The sequence below is a fragment of the Sceloporus undulatus genome, chromosome 6 (assembly GCF_019175285.1).
Source record: "Sceloporus undulatus isolate JIND9_A2432 ecotype Alabama chromosome 6, SceUnd_v1.1, whole genome shotgun sequence".
Lineage (NCBI taxonomy): Eukaryota > Metazoa > Chordata > Lepidosauria > Squamata > Phrynosomatidae > Sceloporus > Sceloporus undulatus.
In genome coordinates, this window is record NC_056527.1 from 63,330,927 (window position 1) to 63,352,777 (window position 21,851).

Sequence of the window (21,851 nt, forward strand, 5' to 3'; positions counted from 1 at the left end):
CTGATAGCAGTTGTTACTGGCTGGGGAAGATAACTCCTTTGGGGCCAGGAACCACTCTTCAAATTGGGCAAGTGTTTGAGGACTGCATATCCACGAGGGACATACTAGGAGAAAAGGATAGAGTTCGGCTCGTTTTTTGAATGGGAAAGAATCCTAGCAATACAAAAAAAAAAAAATTAAAATTACTCTTCCATTTACGTTGGATTAAAATTAAAATTAAAATTAAAAAGAAACCACTTCTTAACAAATAAAATACGTCCTGCTCACATTATTAGTATTAATTACATGCCTCTATATGGATTTCATACATTAATGCCTCTTCAATGTACTTCAATTGATTTTAATATGATATTGGCTATGATAATGACTACTGAATTACAGTCAATAGGACAGCAAATAACATCATTTTCCTTTCCCTGTTGACTATACTGCATTTGGATGCTTGCAAAACTATCTGACAGCTACAATGTCAGGTTTTCTTCACCAACAAGGTTCAGAAACCTACCTTTTCACACAAATCCAGCATCAGTGCAAAAGCTAAAGAAAAGCACAAAAGAGACTGACAGCATGTCCTATTCAAGTCTTTTAACACAACAGGAGCTTAGCATGTGAAACAACAAGGGAAACAGCCACTCTTGACATGCAGCAAAAGAATTCTTACTAGATGCTAAAGGATTTTCAGCTTATGGCTTTTGTAGTTTCAAGCACAACTGGTTTTGACTGCAACACTAGACAACAGGTTTCTGCAATTGCCAAAGGATAAAATGACAAAGTGGATCTGTCAGATATGTTACCTTGAAACTAGGGGGGAAATGTATTTTAAAAGAATGTAGAAGTAAGTAAAAGGTACTGAAATAGGTTAATACTTTTTAAATTTAAACTATAATACTTTGACATTGACTTGAGTAGGAAGGCACCCTTCTCAGATGGGTGGGAATAAAAGAAAGAGGGTGTGAAATAACTATTGTAATTACAAGGTATTTGTTAAATTTTATTTACTGTAACATGCATTTGCAATGAATTTTAATGTTTTACTGAGTTAGAAATGCTTAAACAGGCATTTACTACACACACTTAGTCAGTTATTACAGAGCTCTTGATATTTTAAAGATCCTGATAGTGGAAAAAGCGAGGACTGAATATTATCTCTATTCATCAGCACCTTTGTAATTATTTTCTAAGTAAAGCAATATAAAATCAAGTGCCAAACAGCATATTAATTCAATTTCTTTCTTATAGGCTTAAAAGGGGCTCTCATTCCCTCTTCTTTTGTACACTACACTATTTAAAATAATGGTGTTTGTCAAACAGAATTTCATCTGTGTCTTTTATACACTTCTCATTAAACATTTTCAAAATGGTATGAAACTGTGGCTGCATCCACATTGGAGAAAGAATCCAGTTTCATACCACTTCAACTGCCATGACTCAGTGATATGGAATTCCTGTAGTTGTGCTTCATGAGACATTTAGCCTTCTCTGTCAGACAGCCCTGGTACCACAACAAACTACAAGTCACAGAATTCCACAGCACTGAGCCATGGCAGTTAAAGTGGTATCAAACATTTCTGCAGTGCAGTTGCAGTCTGTATGAGGCACTGGTGCTCAAAGGCCTTCATATTCATTCTCTCAGTACTGATTTCAATATGGGATTAAGCCTGACCTGAGTTTCTGTAAACCCATGTCAGTCTTAACTCCATATTGCAGACAAGAAGTGAAAAGATAGTGTTGTTACTGTTATTTGCAGACAAATAAACTCTAACTTATGACAACCCTATTAATTCAACCAATATCTTTCAGGAAAAAAATTAAGGCAAACTTCACATTTCATCTTTTTGCCCCAAAGACATAACTTTTCCACAATGCAAATATCAATACCAAACATAAGTATTACTGATTATGGAGATTTGTAGAAATACCTAAACCTAATAATATAAATCCTTTCAAAACGTACAGGAAAAGAGCTCCTTTCATTTACTTTGACAGCAACACCATCAACAACAATGGCTGTGTCAGAAACTGCTACTTGTCAGCAATGAATATCTGCTCTACCTCACATTCACATTTGCTGCTCTGAAACATATAGACCTATAGAGTACCATTATTCTTGTACTTCAGTTATGGATGAAGCCAAGGCAACAGGCTGATTCTTGGAATTTCTCCTATTTCATTCACTGCATAATCCTGCACGCCTTCAAATAGCAAAACAACAAAAGCCATTGTCAGCAGCAAAGAGATAATGAATGTTGTTGTCATGATTACTGAAAAGCATCTTGTGCTATGCAAACATTTCAGCAATAAGAAAAGGAGCTTGTAGTGCTTTATGGTATTATTAAATTAGTAACTAGTTGTCTAAAAATCTGCTTTGGTGCACATTAAGTCCTCTTCAACAACTACAAATCAGACTCAGGAAACAGTTTAGGCTTGATCTAAATTACCTAAAAATCAGAGAAAAGCATACTCCGATTAACGTGTCAAAGACAGACCATGAACATGCAGTCCTTCCCACAACAAAATCTCCTTCAACTAGTGCCACACTTACAGCAGAAATGGAGAATGTGGGGACTTCAGCTCCCATCAACCTTGGCAACGGGCCAATAGTAACGGTTTATAAGAACTGTAGTCCAAGAGAGGAACCCCCTCACAATCAATTCCTCAACAATATTACTGATTATTTGTTGCTTTTATATGTACATGGTGTTTTTGGAGAAAGATAGAACCCTCCTCATTTTTTTCAATGTGATTTCTTTCATTTCTATTTCTGGGCAGGAGACTCAATTTTTCTGCCAAAAAACCTTTACCAGAATCCACTATGTTCAAACTTCCTGGGAAGAGTCTTTGATGATCGAGACACTCCATTTTCATCAAGAATGAGAAAACAGATATCATTACCTTCTTAAAATGCTAACCTTTGATCTAGTCAGTGTCAATTCTACAATAAAATATTGCTCTGAGATACTATCTTATTATATTATATTATATTATTATTATTATTATTATATTCATGTATATCCCACCATTCTCTCATAATGGGACTCTAAAAGCTGTGAACAACATATTAAAACCATACAATAAGAACAATACAGAAGCATTATAAATGTATAAATATGTTTAAAAAATAAATAATTTAGGAATAAAACATAAACATTAAAATTAAAATCTTAAAAGATTTTACAAACCTAAAAAGAGCACGGCACCCACTAAAAGCACACACCCTAGTCAGATTATATGATGCATTAAAAATGTATTACTGCAGGTGTAAAACAGCAGAGAGAGCCAGCATGGCATAGTGTTTAGTGTTTGACCACAACTGTGAAGACCAGGGTTGGGTTCTCCACTTGGCCGTGAAGCCCACGGGGTGGTACTGGCGCAATCTATGTCTCCAGCTTCAAGGGAAGCAATGGCAAACTCTCTGAACAAACCTTGCCAAGAAAACCCCATGATAGGGTTGCCTTAGGGTCACCATAAGTTGTAAGACTTAAAGGCACATAACACAAAGACTGAACGCACACTACACTTGAAAGGATGAAAGAAACAGTCCCAGCTGCTTAGCACAGACCCTATTCTTTACCATTGCCAAAGTCTTACTGAAAAAAAAGCATTGCCCAAAGTCTCAACAGAGAAACGACTTCTCTCCATTCACCCTCTTCAATCAGCTGAGATTCAGAAGAGTCCCACTTCTGCTTGCTTATTGTATAACCTCAAGTGCCTTCCAAATCAGTGGTTCCCAACCTGTGCTTTGAGGAGCCCATGGGCTCCGCATGCACTTCCTAGGTCTCTCTCAGCCACACCCACAGGCACCACACCCATTTTAAGTCCCCCATTTGCCCCTCACACAGTGAGGGATGCAGGTTGAAGTCTGCACAAATGGAGAGATATTTGTATCCCAAACACCATTAACAAAAAGTAGGCCTCTTAGGGGCTCTGTACAGAATAAGGACTCAATAAGAAGTCAAAGGTGGAACTCCGTTTCAAATTTTTGGCAACCCTAAGGCAGCCCTATTGTGGGTTTTCTGGAAAAGTTTGTTCAGAAGTGGTTTGCCTGTGTCTTCCCATGAGGCTAAAAGAAGTGCTTTCTCCAGGATCACCCAGCGGCTTTCCATGGCTGAGCAGGATTTGAAACCTGGTCTCCAGAGTCACAGTCCAATGCTCAAACCATACACCAAGCTAGCACTTACTTAAGGCTAACTGCTTGTAGACAAGGCTTGTAAAATGAGCATGCATTAACAAACACGCTGCTCAAAGATCCTGCCAGATCCACTCTTCCCACCCGTTGGCAAACAATATCATGGTATTATTTTTCTCCAGGCTTTGGATCATGTGTATTTAAGGCTCAGTTGATTTTGTCCATGTCTATAAAAATGAAGTCTTCATGCTTTATTTTGTTTCTTTATTTTTTCATTATTTCATTTCATTATTGCTTTCAAGCACTTATTTGTGGAATAAGTGTAAGGTAGTAATTGTAAGTAGAAGTTGTAAGGTGCTTTAGGACAGTATTCAAAAACTCAGCAGAATAAAAAATGAGAAAGAAAAAATAGCCAGGGGAGATGAATGGAAACATGAACTGCAGCCAATGTCAGAAACAAGACATACCATTATTAATTATTGTAATCCATTTTATAAGCGATTCATTTACAACTGCCTTGCATCTTTGTACTATTGGCCTCAGAGCAACTGTGCAATCTGGTCATGAATCACCAATGTACAAAATCATTAACAACCTTTGAGAAGGACTGAGGAAACCATGTCATTCATAAGATATTATTATTATTATTATTATTATTACACACCAACAACCCAAATCCACAAACAGTGATATGTTTATTGGACCAAACACAATGCACAAAATATATGATGCAAGCTTTCGAAGCTCCACTGGCATTTTAATCGCAATGATGTTAAAATCATACAGGATAATTAAAAAAAATAACAATGTTAATCACAGGCATGCTTTATTCAAAGTGTGTTGGTGTGTTGTTCTGTGAAGAATATCTATGAGGCAGCTCCTTGCTCCTCAAGACATGTGGCACTGGAACAAAGCATTCCAAAGTCCAGAAGATAAATGTGCATCAGTTAGCAATCAATATAAGAGTACTGTATATAATCATGTATAAGTCTAGAAATTTAGGTCAAAAATTGACCCAAAAAACCTAGTCGACTTATCCATGAGTCAATGTAAGTACGGCATTTAACGGTTATTTAAAAGAAAGAACCATCCCCTGGTGAAAACAAGCATATATCTCTCCTGGAAGCACTGACCCTCTCTATTCTCTCATCCATCCAGCCTAAGACGGAGCACAAAAAGGTTATGTCTATTGGAATTTTGTAAGTTCTTGACATTGTTTTGCTTTGCTCATCTTTTAGATCCTTTGCTATGTGCCTCTAAATTTTACCCTCGACTTATTCATGGTCTAGGAAACCCCATAATTTTGCCCCAAAATTTGCCCTTGACTTATACATGAGGTCAACTTATAGTCAAGTATATACGTACTTCTTCTGAAGTGTCTTCCATTACGTCCATCCTTGTGAGTCACAGTTCCCATTTTTAGACAGAGAACATTGACTCTCTCAAGAGAAGTCTCCAATCTTTTGCATTAGGAAAATTTCAGATGCTGTTTTAATAAAACTGCCAAATGTAGTCCCTTTAAAAAAACACAACCTTGTTGGAGGTAGAACACAAATAGTTAAGTCCCAGTCCAGTTCCCTGCAGCGGCCAAAAGCAGTTCCAAAAATATATCAGGGGTAGCATGTTGGCCAAAGCAAAGTACAATAATGCCCCAAAATCACATGAAACAGTTATACTTTATTCAACCAACCAAAATGCACAAATATGTTATTGTAGATTATAGAATATAAATGCTTCCAAAAACCACAAGTACAGCACAATTGTTTTTCAAAATGCAAATTACAACCATTTAGAAAAGGGGCTCTTAATGCATTGGCCTGTTACAGACAGCCAAAATAAAGGCTGCTTCGAGTCACAGTGGAGGTATGGTGTTTCAATGATGCATGCGTCCTAAGATCCAGAAGCCCACCAAAGCCACTCCAGTCCTAGGGCTGAGGTGGCTTGGTGCGCTTCTGGACTTTTAGGACGCATGCATCATTGAAACACCATACCTCCACTGTGACTCGAAGCAGCTTATTTTGGCTGTCTGTAAAGGCCTTTGTTCCTTTAACTTCCCTTTTCCCCATCCTCATCCTACCACTGGCTCTCTTAACTGAACTGGATTACAAAGATTGCTGAAAATCCTAACCACACTTCTTGGAGTATGTCCTACGAACTCAGTGGAGCCTGCTTCTGAGTGCCAGACAGAACATCACTACGGGTGGTGAATGAAAGGGAAATGAAGGAAAATTATTGTCAGTGTTAGACAACAGCACTTCTTTGGAGTTAAATATAAACCCTAGGCTAAATGGAAAGATGGCAGACCCATAAAAACAAGTTAGATTTTAATTTTAAAACAAATTTTGTATTTTGGATTTGATTTGTTTTTGCATAGGTAAGTGGTACAAGGATGTAAAATATTTTTGAAAGTATGGCTTCTGGACTCAAGTGAAAGGAAGGTAAGACAATAATAATTACATTCGATTACCGTCTTGAAATCTCAAGATGGGAGATGCTACGAGTCTAATCAACAAAGCAACAATTTTTTTTTAAAAATCAGTCGCTGTTTTATCACCCAGAATTCAAATTCTTGCAACACAGCTCAATTGCAACCGTTATCAGATTCTGAAACCAAGAAATCAAGCACTGAATATAAAGCTATTCTCATCCTACAGCATAAACGGAGTTGTCAAATTTTAAAAACCCTGTTTTGCTTCAGCAATTAACAGAATATACACTTGGAATACTGCCTTTGGAATCAATTCCCACTTTTGTGGTGGCCAATAAGCACGTTAAATTGTTAAAGTGTGAAAGGAGTATATCTTAGGTACAATAGTTGCATGTAGGGCTAAATACCCTAAAGGCACCTGATCATGTCTAACTGTGGAAGCCAAGTAGGGTCACCCTAGTATACACTTCGATTGGAGACCGTCAATGAATACTAAGTGCTGTAGGACTGTATTTCAGAGGAAGGAACAAGCAAAACCACCTCTGAGTATTCCTTGCTTAAGAAAACTCTATGAAATTAATGGGGTCACTCTAAGTCAACAGATGACTGAAGCACATACGTCCATCCACTTCTTGTAAATACTGACTACTTTTACAAACAGTGAAATGGGCCCTCACTATTAACGTATGCATGCAAAACGGACACCCCATATTTTACTGACTATATTGTTTTGTAATACTGCTATTAGAACAAAATTATCAAATACATATTCTTCAATATAGAATGACGAGATTTAAATTAGAGGGACCTAGGAGGTCATCTACATGGATCTTTCCAATATTCCCACTAACACACAAAAAATCTCTCTGCTCATACAGAAAGTATCTCTCTCCATCTTGGTCCACTTTTCTTCATATCCTGGTATCAGAGGGTATTGCCTCCTGCTGATGTACAACAAGCTCCTCCTAACACATAGATCTGCAAGCACTTCCTGCAGATTTCCTTTCAAGTCCTTCCAGCTCTTTATCCCACCCACTTGTGCTCCAAAGGACCATCATACTGCTCTGCCCCTGAGTTCCTTCTTTTTTACTCCACACATCAGTTCAAAGTGGTTAAAACCTGTCACATTTCTAAACAACTGAAAGCTAAATACGGTGTAACAGGAAACATTGGGAAACTGTAACTGTAGGCGCATTGGTATGGTTCTATTTGCAAGTTTACAACATATATTAACATCTTACAAACTAACTTTTGCTTTAAAACATACTTGGCTACCACTGGAGTTACCAACATTCAAATAAAAGGGGACAGAAGAACAACTGCTATAGTATTAGATTTAAGTGGAGTTTTCACATGTCACTGAATAATGAAATCCACATTCTAAAGGCAAAGAGAAGTTTTCCAATAGTTTTCTTGCTTGTCAACAGTCCAGCAGAAAGTTGCATACGTTTTATGTATTTCATTATAAAAGATTTCAGTTCAGTGTATGCACAAATCAGTAATTCTGTATCTTATATCTGTCAGTCTTTGTAGCACTTTTGGGAGTTACAGATGGCAACAGTGCCCTCAATCAGAAACCAAAACTAAGAGGATGTCTCAGTATCTAAACAGAAACTAATGAAAGTTCACTTTTCCAACTTCAGTTGAGAAATAGAAGGCAACTAGATACAAGGGGGAAAAACAGTGTTGAATCCATTAGAGAACTTACAGTAATGAGCGTTTAAAAATGCAGCAGTGTCTCACCAAAAGAAAGCAATGGTAGCAACAATATCAAGGACAGTGAATCCTCTACAGGTTTTAGTTTGAACTTGAAAGGAGCTATCCAAGGCCTGAGACATATAAGCAGGAAAGTGTGGCCTGAGGTCACTCTGGCTGCAAGTGGGACAGGACCGAGGCAACCAAACATCCTCTTCCTAAAGCGGGTCACCACTGCTGGATCCAAGCCAAGCCACAAAGAGCCGGATTATCCCAGCTCCTTTCTGCTCCAGTCCAAAGGACAGGAGCATAACCTCGGAGTGGCTTCAGGGCGCTTTGGGGGCATACATCATGTAAACATCATGCCCCTAAAGTGGCCAGAAGACACTTCATTTGGCCCGTCTGTTCTGGGCCCAAGTCACTGATCCTATTTTGAGAATAAAATTCAGCAGTTTGTATAGCTTCTTTCAAGTTTGTAGTAAAACCCATAGTGGATTTACCGCCAACTGACATGAAAGCCACCAGCTGCCACTGGCCCAAGATGGGCTGTGCAACAACTGTTGGGACTCCAGTTTCCATGAGCAACAGGTCACAGTCAATGATTAGAGAGGCTGGGACTGTGCTCCAACATCTGGGGGCAGCACAGGTTCCTCACTCCTGACGTAGCCCAATCCTCAAACAAAACTCACACCTACATGCTGGCTGACAGGGTTTATGCATCAAGAGTGCATCATGCCAATGCTTGATCCATGTAGTATAGCCTCCTGGAAACTAAGGCTGTGTCCGCACTGCAGAAATAATCCAGATTCCGCTTTAGCTGCTCCACTCTGGTGCCACAACAAACTACCATTCCCAGAATTTCATGGCATAAAGCCATGGCAGTTAAAGTGGTGCCAACCCAGATTATTTTTGCAGTGCGGACACAGCCTAAGAGGGAAAGAATAAATTTGCACAAGGTAAAAAAAAATGTTGAAAATGTTGATCTCCAAATGTATTGACTTTTAAAAGTGATTTTGCTAAATTAATTCCAGAATGAAGCTAAAGTAGCTGTGCCAGATATTTTGAGGAGCAACGTTTTGTTTTTGTTTTTAAAAGTACAGCCCCAGGACTTTCATTGAACTCAAGGAACTGTTCTGATTAACTGTTAACTCAGTGAACTGTTTCAATAGTTTAGCTCTTACTAGACTTCTGTTTCTGTCTGAAACTATGGCTGTTGCTATGAAAATAGATGTGATACTATACCACCCCTCTAGATAACAGTGAGAGAAAAGATGCAATTAGAATTCAACTGAGACATGTGAGCATACTTAGAACAACTTCTCTAACACATTGTGCATCTTTTCACTTAAGCAAAAGAAAAATCAATTCTTCTCTCTAATGCGGTATATACAAAAGGAGTGTGTTTTATATACCAGATTATGGCATGAAAGCATTACTATGTACTAAGTTATATTAGCAAGGTAACATACTCCATTATAAAGTTTACAGTTTTTACAATTGCTTTTCCACCTTTCTTTTTTCGAAAAGCTTCCATACATTTTTATTTATCTCTCCATTTTAAAAATATGTTTAAAGTGGTTTATCAAATGTTTTATACAAGCTGAAGTCTTGATTTGCATTACATACAGTATCCTAACAATCTTTCCATCCTCCCCACTTCTCACTTATTTTGTTTTTGTTTCTATGTCTCTGGACAGAGGTCTGTCATTTCATATAGTGCAGCACTTGACATATATATATATATACTTAGCGTACATATATTTTTTCCAAGATCTGTCTTCACAATCACCATAGTAAGGAGAAGACTCCTACTCACCACAGCTGAGAGACAAAATACAGTTGAGTACAACGTAATAGCTAGAACAGATCATCCTACACATTTCTGCTGAAATGAACTCCTTATATTATACCAGTCAACTGTCCACCCAGCATTGCTTACTCTTATCTATAGAAGTCAGTGGAAACTGCTTCATCTCCATGAAGAAAAGTAACTGACAATCAGTTAGTGCAGGAGCCCGATTTTTTCTTCTAATTGCAAAACTTCATAAACCTTTCGCTGTGTAAATTTACAGTGCTTTATAAATAAAGGTTAATAAATAATAATGATGATGATGATGATGATGATGATGATGATAAAAAGATGTCAGCTAGACATTCACTTCTATGGGAAATGGATGGGCACTGTGCAAGGCTGGGTGAGAACTGGTCTGCATATAACTCTCCTTCATTTTTCCCTAATAGCAAATATATAGCATTTTATAAATCTTTACTTTTAAGCTTTACAACTAAACTGCAATATAAAACAAAAGTCTACTTAACTTCCTCCACTGGTTTCAGAGTGCTTTAACATTTATACATAATTACACGGAACAGACAAAAGACTTTTGTTCTTATTACTTTTATGTCTTCCTAGAAACCTTGATACATTGCAAAGGACGTATTATCAGGTAGGTGAGTACAGAGTACAGAGCCAGCATGGTGTAGTGGTTTTGAGCACTGGAGACTACAGTTCAAATCCCTGATTGGCCATGTAAGCCCACTTGGTGACATTAGTCAAGTCACACGCTCTCATTCTTGGAAAGAAGCACTGGCACAACCCACTCTAAACAAATCTTGTTAAGGAAACTTAGTGGTAGGCTTGCCTTAGGGTTGGCATAAGCTGGAAACAACTTGAAGGCACACAACAACAAATGTGAGTGTAGAATGACAGCAACTATTCACATTTGAAACATCAGCAAAAAGACAGTCCTAAATGGGAGAGTTATGAGGCAATTATGGATTACAGTAAACCAAAGAAAGCAGAAGAAGTTCCACCGAGATTCTGCCACTGCAACAGGGAACCCCCCCCCCCCAGCCCACAACCCAGATATAGGGAAGTCCCCATTTTGCCCACTGGCTTAAGGAATTTCCCCATCCTTCCAGTCATCCTGCAATAAGACTCTTTCTTAAAATTAAACAAAACCACCCTCCGTTGGCACCAATATAGACATTTTACAACCTCACTGCCATCCATTGGAGGCATTTTTAGGGAGTGAGAAATAACCCTTGGCCAGCTAAAATAAAAATCTGATAAACATAGAGGAAGAGGGATGTAAATGACATTTGGGTAACACATTGGGGCTTTCTGCTGCCATGTAACCCTATTCCACTCCACCTCAGCCCCACATAATAGTTCGCCTGGGAAAATTCAACTCCTGGGCAAAAGGTCTTCCCCACTTGTGGTCTAGCAAAAAGTGTTCGAAATACTCTTGCACAAGACTGTAAGGGGAGCTCCTGTCAAACAGATGGTTAATATCCTGAGTTTTACTGGTAGAAGCACTCCCCAAAAGTATCTGCAAGTGGCTTCCCCAAAACTTTTTCTATTCATACTTTCTACTAAAAGCAGGACAATTTAACCCTTACAGATGCTGTTATTGTGATTTGTTGTCAAGCTGGCTTTGACTTATGGTGCTTGTGCATCTTCTAATTCTCTTTAAATGGATTTCACAGTTACAGAAAAACCCTGGCAGCAATCCAGCAGCAGAGAACTCAATGGAGAATTGAACTCTAGCTTGAGCAAAAAATAAATAACAAATAAAGATGCTTGTCTTTTAAAACCAGGTTTGTTATACCATATGAATATATAGTTGGTGTCCTCTTGCTATGTCCACTCATCCCCATCCTCCAGATGTTTTGGACTACAACTTCAACAGTTCCTGGAAATTGTTCCTGGGTAGCTTGTGACAGTTGGTCCAAACATCTGAAGTTGAGTAAACCTGATATAATATTATATTGCACTTAATTCTCACCAGTCTACTGTTCCTATACATCTACTGCTTTGCTAATGCATCTGACATAAAGAGAGAACTTTCAGAAGAGAGAAGTAAAGATGATGTCAATGAGCTCTTTTTTAGCAGTTTCCCTTCTGATACTAATTGGTTTGATTTATAAAAACATGTTACAAAGAAAGGAAAGTTATTACAGCAACACACTTTGGGGCTTAGAAAATGTAGAAAGAAATTTAATACAAAATTTAATACAAAATAACAAATTTTGTGATTCCTTGCTACTCTGCAACCAGGATTGTAAGGAAGTATCCACTATCTTATATCAACATTGTTTCCTACTTAAATACATATACAGTAGCAATAACGAACAATTTGATAGTCAAGCCTTCATTTCAAATAATGGTATGACCACAAAAGGGGAAGGACAACAGAATTTCTCTTTCTTGATGTCTCTCTCTTTCTCTCAGACACACATACACATATAATGTTCAACAGCAACAGAGATTTGTATATAGTTAAGAAGACTTTGAGTGGAAAAAGTCATCATCAGACTAACAGTCCTAACAATATGCACAGAGATCTTGTACCACCTTTGAGACTGATTGGAAAACTAAGTTGATAACAGGAGCTTTCATAGACTTCCGCTTACTTCCTCTTCTCAACCAAATACAAGAGACACTCCAGCTCTGTTCATTTGAGGGGTTAACTGGCAAGGAGAGATGCATATGAATGCAAGCCCAACCTCTTTTTCCATCTAATACAATGGCTGTAGAAAGGGGTTGTAAATTTGACTGACTATGCTTACAAAGCTGCCTGCATTGGAAACCCAGCTTTACCAGCATTCCAGCAATACATGTCTGAGCCAAAGATGGATCTGTTGGCTCTCTCCTATGTCCTGCAGGTGTGCAGCGACCAAAACAAACAAAAGCTAGGCCCAAACAGGGGTGCCAACTGTCTGAGGTGCTTGACCTCAACAGTAGCTCACAGCCATAACCCAGTATGCAGTATTTGGCAATAAAGCACAGACCAACCTGAAATAAGGCACAGACACAGTTGACTTCTTCCAAAGTCCTTGGAGACATTTATCTTCCTGTTGCAAAATTTATACAAAGTATTTATAACAGAAGCTCTGACTTGTCAACATAGACTGCTACAATCCAGTTCTCCAACAAACACACTCTACAAACTCTTCAACCCACATCTGTCCTGGATTCCAGAGCCCTTATATACAACGGTGATAGCATTAGGGATGACACCTGGTGTTTCTGAACATTTACAGCCATAGAAATTATTGTATCACTTCTTAAAAGGTCATTTTACCCAACAGGGTCCCAGGTGTGAAAAGGACTGATTTCACTGGCAAAGTTTGAGGTGCTGAACTGCAGTCCTGTCATCCCTCACAACTGGTTATGCTGGTGAGGGTTGAAGGTATAGTCCAACTACATCTGGAGGGCCCCAAATTCCTCACCCCCAGCACAAATAATACTAGGCCATATGGACAAATGATCTGTTTTGCTTGAGGGCAGCTTCTAATTCACAGAGCTTCCACAATGCAACTTCCACTCACACCACACAACAGGCAGAACCTAGCATGAACGTATCTCTCCAGATGTTCAATAATGTCAAACAGCCTTTATAGACTGCAAGTACTTTGGGCACCCGGAACTGCCTATCATGTTTGCTCTTCCAAATGGGTACACTACATCTCTAAATAAAGCATGCTTGACTTGCCTTTAGTTCAAAATGTGAGACAGCGTTGAGCAGAGGTGGGCAGCCAGCTCTAAAGGTCTTATCAAAGAACAGCGACATGTACAGACTATTAGTGAAGGGATATTTCAGAAGGGCTCAGTGGAATGGTCTTAATTATCCAAGGCGGGAAGGCAGCAGGGTTTCCAGATGTTCCCTCATTTTTAACATCGACAACATCAAAGGCACACTGAACCAAAAGGCCATCCTGTTTTTCAAAGCAAAACAGCAAGCTAAGATCCTCACTTTTTTTCAAATGCAGACCAAGCAAGTCTCACACTTGCTCATAAAATCCCTTTAAAAGGTGAAGTCAGAGGGTGGGGGGAAAGTGTATCCTATCAGGCAATATGGAGAGCATGAGATCACATCCGAAGCAATTCTCAACAGCCTAAGCCTTACAGAAAAGGAGGAAAGAAAGAAACCTTGCACAGGCTCAAACTTCACAATCCATGCGATTTCAATAAACAAAGAGCGGAAGGAAGGGTGGAGCGGCACCATACAAGCTTACATTTGCTCTGTAGTTTGCTACAGAAAGACAGCACTGTGAGGAAGTGCTATGACATGCACAATGGTTTTAGCCAGTGCATGTTTCCATATCCTGGTAGGCAACACACAGAATAATAAGCAGCAAACCATTTATTGTAACAAAGAGAAGAAAAACAACTCCTTCACTACAAAGCATGCTTATTACATGCATCACTTGAAGATATGCATGCATCACAGACTACAGTGTGCAACCCTCTTGCTCCAGGGCAATCCTATTGACTTTAATAGAAGTCCCTTGGAGTAAAGAGGTTGCCGACTATAGCAGGGCATGACATGACACAGAAATGAAACAGAGCAAGCAGTCCACAACATTTACTTTTTGTGGGCCATTCTGCTTATGTTCTTCAGAATGACTACATGCACATTTTTCTTGTTGAACCACATATTGTGCAACTGAAGTGGCAAAACAGTTTTGTGATTCTTCTGAAAAGACACACAAGAGTATACATGTAATGAATCTTGCTCTTTGTTCTACTTGATGCTTATGTTCTCACTCCTCACAGAATCTGTGACACAAATAGTTCAACGTTCTTGCTGCCCTAATCAGCTTTTACTAAACGATCAATAAGCAGCATGTTGGACGTCAGACTTCATTGACTAAAGAACAAAATCTTAACATACTTAAAAAGAGGGCAAATTAGCACTAGGGATTACTTCTATGTGCTAAGGCTACATATGCACATATAATACATCTAACTGGAAAGATACTTACCAGGTATCTAGTGTTCTAGTGCAAGCATGTTTTCTGTTTTAACCTTGACTAAGCAGCTCACATCTCTCAACATTAAATAACATGCAAATCTGTTACAATATCCAGCAGTATAGAAAAGTTAGAGTTCCCCCCAAACATATTTTAGACTAGCAAATTATAAAGGAAATAAGAAAACACACATATGTGAAACCTTCAGTTGTTACTGAAGAAAGAAATAGCAGAAAACCTCAGAGGATTTCAGTAGACAGTACTGGCAAAGACAAGAGATATTTAGGTACCTCTCTCTCTCTTTCTCTCTCTCTCTTTCTCTCTCTCTCTTTCTGCATTGTTAAAAATAAATTATGCAAAAAAGTACAAGAAGAGTAAATGAATCAACATGAAATCCCAAAGATTTCAGTCCAGAAGTTATGGCCAAGTTGTCCTGCTAAAATACACGAGGCCAAGAAGTGCTTAACTTTGTCACAGCCCTTTAATTTTTTTCAAAGGTACCACTAGAATCAGTTAAACTCACAGCAAAATAAATCAATAAGGTATAAAACCAACTAGCACTCTCATAACATTGTACAAATACACCTGTTAGGGACCAAGAACTGGTCACTCGTTTCTGTCATCAGTCTTTATATAGTGGTGACCCTGGCTCTGGAACCATTTTTAGGGTCATCTGATCATAGCTGATGCTTCGGAGTAAGTGAAAGTGTAGATAGGAACAGCTACAGAAATATATAGCTGTAGTATGATTTTAACTCATTTTTTCCTCCAAGCATTAAAGCAAAATTGTACTTCCTTTAACCTTGACTGACACATACAGAATTATATTAAAGCGAGTTGATGAACATGAGTGCTAAAATAGAACTTGGGAAAGCTGGGGGAACTCAAGTAACCCAGAAATATATAAAGACTAGGGTTGCTAAGAGACTATAGATATTTTTTTTTAGTGTTGTTCTCACCCCTGTGAACAAATGTGAATTAGCTGCCACTTCAGACACACTGTAATTAATTGCTGGTACAGTAACCTCATGTAATAAATGTAGGTGAACCTCTTTCCCTTTCCAGAATGCCATGAAATTCTGGCAGGACTCCACAGCTGTCTCCTGCTGCCCACTTTTGACACAAGTCATTCTTCAGTTTCCATCCGGTGCACAGCTAGCTGTAGTAAGTTACATCGAGTGAAACTACAATAATAGCAAACCTGTGGTGGGGGAGATCAGATTCACCTACAGATGCTGTTGCTCCGACGCACAAAGAAACCAGTTTAAATTACTGTACTATTGCTAGTATTCTTTACAGGATGCCATGGGGATGTGCTGTTTTCCAGAACAGAAGAGGACAAGTCCCTGTCCTGATGTGCCAATCTGGTGAAAGGAAAGATGAAGAGAGAGAACTAGACCGAAGGTTTCACGGCGGATTTTGAGGAGAGATCTGAAAGAAGAGGGAAGCGTCACAGTGTTTATTCTTGGAGACAGCTCCAAGCAGAAGGGGAAGAAAGAGAGAAGGCATGGAGTCTTTTGAAAGGGCAGGAAACTTTGAGGCTCTAAAGAGCAATGGGTGCTCTCTGAATTATAGAGAATACAGCATGTGATGCAATGCAAGCCTATCCATTATTACTCAGAAGTAGGTTCCATTGAGAGTTTGCACAGGGTTTGCTTTCAGAGATGAGGGTATAGGATGGTGCCTTGACTTTTGTAAATGAAGGTACATATTTTTCCCCCTTACGTTGAAAGAGGAGGCTCTCCCTAGGTGTCAAATGGTGAAATTTTTAAAAGGGAACCAATGACACAGCTTAGCATAAATTCAAAACCACAATGTGGAAGGAGCCAATAGACTTTCTGCCTCAGGCGCCCAAATGCTTCTGATTTACCCTTTTACTATATCTCAGATTCATTCTTTCACATACCTTTCATAACTTGCTGAAGTGGTAGTGAAAGAATACAGTACAGTCGGCCCTTCTTATACATGGATTTTTTATACCCGGATTCAAGCATACATGGTTTGAAAATGTTCAAAAAAAAAAGTATAAATTTCAAATATCAAACCTCGATTTTCCATTTTTTAATAAGGGACACCATTTTGCTATGTCATTATATTTAATGGGACTTGAGCATACACGGATTTTGTTATCCACAGGGGATCTTGGAACCAAACCCCAGCGTATAACAAGGGTCCACTGTACTTTCTAATCCCATGCAACTAGATGCCTCCTAAATATAGTTTTAAAATTATTTTGTCAACTTTAATTTTTGGCCCACCTGAGGCATTGGGAGTCTTTTTCTGGGGGCGGGGGAATAAAGTTCACACATGGAGTCAGAAAAGGAAGACCTCTGGACTAGGACTCTGGAAACCAGGGTTCAATTCTCAGCTCAGTCATGTGAACCTGGACCAGTCACACTCTCTCAGCCTCAGAGGATGGCAATGGAAACATCCTCATGAAGAAACTGTTGGAAGATTTTTGCATTTTTCCCTCCTCCTTAGATAGATAGGGATTTCCTGCATGGAAACTTTCCTCTCTCTCTCTCTCTCTCTCTCTCTCATTCAAACTAACCATGTGATTTAGATCACTTCCCCTTTGGGATTAATAGACATTCTCTCTCAATTCTCTCCTGAGCTGTTGGATCCTCCATCTTTCTTCTCTCTCAACTTTCTTTGGAAAGATAAGCCTGTTACAGACTGCCAAAATAAAGCTGCTTGGGGTCTCTTTGGAGGTATGCTATTTAAATGATGCATGGGTCCTAAGAGTCCGGTGGTCACACCAAAGCCACACTCCATTCCTAAGCACTTGAGTGCAGCTTTTGGTGCAGCTTCTGGATTCTTAGGATGCATGCATCATTTAAACAGCATACCTCCAAAGAGACCCAAAGCAGCTTTATTTTGGCAGTCTGTAACAGGCCATAGTGAGATAAAGATTTCTTTTACCGGAACTATTCACTAGCTAGATTAGGATATAGCCTTTAAATCTAATGTCATTTTAATTTGTTGTCTGCCTTATTTTATTGAATGTTAACATGTACCAATATGTATATATTTAATTATTTTCATAGAATGTATGCCATAGGCAGGTTTATTTTATCTATTTTAATTGATTCTATGTACAGCGCTGTGTAAATTTGCAGCGCTATATAAATAAAGCTTTATTATTATATATAGATTAAAGCCATTAGTAAACGTTTGTTTTAAACCACAAGCTACACGTTTGTTGTTTTTGAGTCAATCTCAGTTCTTAAGGAAGCACAGTTAGACAAAGGCACATTTCTGATGGTAGGTTCATCATAAAAATACGGCTGAGTACAAAATAAAATACAGTACAAAAAAAATCCACATGAAATGAACTTATATTTATATCAGTGTTTTTGGTTTTGGTTTTGGTTTGGTCATGTCCCACATTTCTCTTGAAGGTCCTGCATTTAACTTGGACACAAAATACTGTGACAGATTCGCCTTAGGGTCGCCATACATCAGAAACGACATGAAGGAACAACAACAACATAAAAACCCACAGGGAGAGTGGGCAAGTCACACTCTCTCAGCCTCAGAGGACAGCAAAGGCAACATCCCCTCTGAAGAAACTTGGAAACAAAACCTTGTGACAGGTTTGCCTTAGAGTGACGGAAACGACTTGAAGGCACATGACAAGCCCACGGGGGTGACTTGGCAAGTCACACTCTCTCAGCCTCACTGGATGACAACTCTATTGAAGAAACTTGCCAAGAAAACCCTGTGTCAGGGTCGCCTTAGGGTCATGGAAACAACTTGAAGGCATATATAACATAATAAACCCATGTGGGTTATTGGGCAAGTCACACTCTCTCAACCTCAGATGGCAAGGGCCAACTCCCTCTGAAGAAACTTAGAAAGAAAACCCTGCGACAGATTCGCCTCAGGGTTGCCTTAAGTCGGAAACTGCCCAAAGGCACACAACATAATAAACCCACGGAGGGTGTGTATGTGTGGAGGGGGCCAATCACACTCTCTCAGCCTCAGAGGATAACACTCTCTGAAGAACCTTGCCAAGAAAGCTCTGTCTCAGGGTTGCCTTAGGGTCACCGCAAATGACTTGGGTCGCCTTAGGGCAATGGTCCCCAAAGTGTACTCTTTCGAGGGAGTTTGGGACTTCACCTCCCAGAATCCCAGACTACTGGCCAACATGGGCTGAGGCTTCTGGGAGCTGAAGTCCAAAATAAATAGAATCATAGAATCATAGAGTTGGAAGAGACCACAAGGACCATCCAGTCCAACCCCCTGCCATGCAGGAAATCCAAATAAAAGCAATAAATAAATAAACCCCTTAAAAGGGCACACTTTGAGAACCCCTGCTTTAGGGGGGGGGGGTCAACACAATCAACACCAAGGTCCTTTAAGGGGTGATCTGTCATTTTTAACTTATAAAACCGCCTCGATTGTCATTGTGACAGAGAGGCGGGATATAAATAAAAAGTTTTATTTATTCATAATATATGCTAGTTGCTATGCATTTTTTTATTATTTCTGATTATGGATGCTATTGTGATTTGCTATGCTATTTCAACATGTTATTGTTTTTTTTGCCATGAATTCTGAGGATTAATTTTAAGTTGTATTGATTTGCTGTGTTAACTGTTACGTAGTTTTTATTGCTACTGTTGTTATTTGTTTGCATTCTTCTTGCTATTAATTGTTACTGTGAATTGCGATGTTATTTTTTATTGTTTATTGTTATTGCTATGTATTTTTCTCACTGTTAGTAAACTGCCTGGTATTATTATTATTATTATTATTATTATTATTATTATTGGTGGTGGTTTGACAGGGTGGTCTTAGGGTCACCATGGACGACACAATAGTGACACAAGGGAGAGAAAGAGACACTCCTTCTCTCTTCTGTGACAGAACCAAATGGCGGTGGGAGGGGGAGAGCAGCCTGCCTCAAAGAAGAGGCGGGAAAGTGGGGAAGGGCCCCGCGCATGCGCGTTGTGGCCCCCTTCTCCTTGTTCCTTCTGGTGGCCCCTCAGAACAGCCAGAGAGGGCAACGAGGAGGAGGCAGTGTTTTGCCCTCCTCAGCAGAGCCAAAGGGCTGCGGCTTCCTCCATTCAGAGACACACTCTCAGGGGTTTTAGACATTGAGCAGCACAGAGGAGGCCGTTATTTTCTCATATATATATATATGAGTGTGTGTGTTACATTTTAACACAACCTCATCAAATCACCTGCAAAGGCGCAGGTGGCCTCATTCCCCTTCCAAGACATGCCCTACACACACCATCACAACACACACAGAGACACAACCCCTGCACTTGAGTTAAAATGGCTGGGAGCCGAGTGCGAATCCGACGCCGCCCACCATCTCCTCCTTCATGACTGGCCCCCCGTAGATAGATAGAGACACTCTAAGGGGGGGAACCCCATATTTAAACTGACCCACACACAGAGCAATAGAGAAGTAAAGTACCTCGTTTATGTTGGGGGAGATCTCAGCTGCCTGTGTTTCCAGTGGCCCGAAAGTGGGGGATGAAGTTGGGGTTCCTCCTCCTCTTCCTCCAGCAGCAGCAGCAGCAGCACCATGGAAGTTAGCCTTTGGGCTCTTCTCTCTCTGTGTGTTGTGTGTCGCTATCCCATCCCCACAAACACACACACAGGGAGAGGAGAGAGAGCGACACACAAATGCAGAGTCGCCTCCGCCGCTGCTCTCACTTCCTCTTCCTTCCTCTGCTGGCCAGAGACACGATTTGCATCTGCCAGAAGAAGGAGCCCCGAAGAGGAGCTCGGAGGGCTAGGAAAGTCTGCCTTGATGGGGAGAGGAGGAAGAGGAAGGAAGAGGAAGAGGGGGGGAGGAGGAAGGACAAGTAGAAGAGGAAGGAGGAGGAAGGTGAACAAGAAGAAGGAGGAAGGGGAAGAAGAGGAAGGAGGAGGAGGAAGAAGAAGAGGAAGGAAGAGGAAGAGGGGGGAGGACGAAGGACAAGAAGAAGAGGGAGGAGGAGGAAGATGAACAAGAAGAAGAAGAGGGAGGAAGAGGAAGGAGGAGGAAGGTGAAGAAGAAGAAGAGGAGGAAGAAGAAGGAAGAGGGAGGAGGAGGAAGAAGAACAAGAGGAGGAAGAGGGAGGAGGGAGCGGCGGCGGAGGCGACTCTGCATTTGTGTGTCGCTCTCTCTCCTCTCCCTGTGTGTGTGTTTGTGGGGATGGGATAGCGACACACAACACACAGAGAGAGAAGAGCCCAAAGGCTAACTTCCATGGTGCTGCTGCTGCTGCTGCTGGAGGAAGAGGAGGAGGGTGAACAAGAAGAAGGAGGAAGAGGAAGAAGAGGAAGGAGGAGGAAGAGGGGGAGGAGGAAGGACAAGAAGAAGAGGAAGGAGGAGGAGGAAGAAGAAGAAGAAGAAGAAGAGGGAGGAGGAGGAAGAAGAAGGAAGAGGGAGGAGGAGGAAGAAGAAGAAGAAGAAGAGGAAGAAGGAGGAAGAGGGGGAGGAGGAAGGACAAGAAGAGGGGGAGGAGGAAGAAGAAGGAAAAGGGAGGAGGAGGAAGAAGAAGAGGAAGGACAAGAAGAAGAGGAAGGAGGAGGAAGAAGAAGAAGAGGAAGAAGGAGGAAGAAGAAGAGGAGGAGGACACTGGTCACACTCTCTCAGCCTCAGCCAGACTCGTCCTCCTTGCCCAAGGATTTTGTTGTTCTTGTTCTTGTGTGCCTCTCCCTAGTCATTTTGGGCTCATGGTGACCCTAAGGCGGACGTATTACATAGGTTAGGTAGAGAGAGGCTCAATAAAAGAAAGAAGTTGGCAGCATGAGCTTTCATAGACTTAAGTCTACTTCCCCAAATGCATATTATTATTATTATTATTATTATTATTATTATTATTATTATTATTATTA

At 40.1% G+C, this 21,851-nt stretch overlaps 1 protein-coding gene across 3 annotated transcripts in view; it reads right to left on the reverse strand.

Moving 5' to 3' along the window:
* The window catches only part of ELMO1 (engulfment and cell motility 1), a 376,239-nt gene extending 355,444 nt beyond the window's left edge, over positions 1-20,795 (reverse strand). For 2 of the 3 annotated variants that reach the window (XM_042475479.1, XM_042475477.1), the window contains exon 1: positions 20,440-20,795. The gene's annotated coding sequence lies outside the window, so the exon portion shown is untranslated. The remainder of the gene's footprint in view (positions 1-20,439) is intronic. The other variant, XM_042475480.1, reaches the window with a different exon arrangement.
* Between the last annotated feature and the right edge of the window lie 1,056 nt (positions 20,796-21,851).